Source organism: Octopus bimaculoides, chromosome 5, assembly GCF_001194135.2.
Source record: "Octopus bimaculoides isolate UCB-OBI-ISO-001 chromosome 5, ASM119413v2, whole genome shotgun sequence".
Lineage (NCBI taxonomy): Eukaryota > Metazoa > Mollusca > Cephalopoda > Octopoda > Octopodidae > Octopus > Octopus bimaculoides.
Window position 1 is genome coordinate 50,066,032 of NC_068985.1, and position 1,459 is coordinate 50,067,490.

Sequence of the window (1,459 nt, forward strand, 5' to 3'; positions counted from 1 at the left end):
ATAGGAATTCATAAATGCACCGTCTTCAACATGTTACACAATTCTACAATCATATATATATATATAGGAACAACTATAAATTTTAAACAACGATACGCTGCGCATCTCAATTCTTTTAGATACGAGAAACACAGTAAATCCACAACACTCTCCAATCACATACATCATCTCAAAAATAGAAATATTCCCTACATTTTGTTATAGCCCATAATAAATTCAGGGCTTCCATACCAAGGTCAACGCTCAGCCTGTAAGTTATGCCTAAAAGAGGTATTCCAGCACAACTCTTCAATACTACTAAATAAATATAATGAGCCTCTAGGCACATGCAACCACCGCTTTTTCCATACCTTCAAATTTTACCACAAATCTAAATGCAACCTAAATAACCGCACAGCACATACCCCGAACACCACTTAGGTAATCTCCAACAACACTATTTGATTTTCCATTGATTTTTTAACTCTCCACTGTTATCTTAATTGTTTAATACTATACATAGGGGCATGCATATGCGTACGTATGCGGATGTATGTGCGTATGTATATATATATACATGTGTGTGTGTGTGTGTGCGTGCGTGTGTGTGTGTGTGGGCGCGTATGTGTCCATGTATCTGTATGTACGTGTGCATGTATGCATGTATGTGCACACGTGAATGCGTATATGCATATATTTATGGGTATGCGTGTGTGTGCATATATATATATATGTGTGTGTGTGTGTGTGTGTGTGTATGCATGTATATGTATGTATATGCATGTATTTATGAATTCCACATTTATGAATACCACAAACAGGAAGCATTTATACCACTTCTACACACCACTTTACGTGGATAATGGAACTGCAACTATGTATTTTTATTTCTACATTCATTCTCCTATTTCCCTATATACTCCTTATTTGCTTTCTTTTCCAAAATAACTTCTCATATTGAACTCTAATATTTCCCTCTATTTAACCATCGCACATCGTCTCTGATGAAGGAATATCCCTAATATCCCAGAGGCAGCTGTAAGACTACCTTTCTCTTTATAAATGTCCTGAAAATTCCACACAGCCTTGACTTTGTTGTCTCATTTTATTTAACATATACATGCTCATACAAGATCCGCATTAGATTCGTCACTCGTATCATTATCGAACAGAGAGTTTAACTACGGTCTTTCCATAGTACTTACATAGCGTTACCTGCCACCTTGGGTCTTCTGGGTACCAATACCTCTAATATATATATATATATAAATATATAATTTAGAGAAAGGAACCAAAGTTCATGAACTCATCCATGAAAATCCACAGTCACATATAGAAAAGTAAAAATCATAAAATAATAATAATAAAACGACTACACGTGTTTCATAACCAAGTTTTCTAAATTATATATTTATACATTATATACTGTGAAGTTTAATTTTTATTTTTGATAAATTGAATTTAATTGAGTTTTTTACCT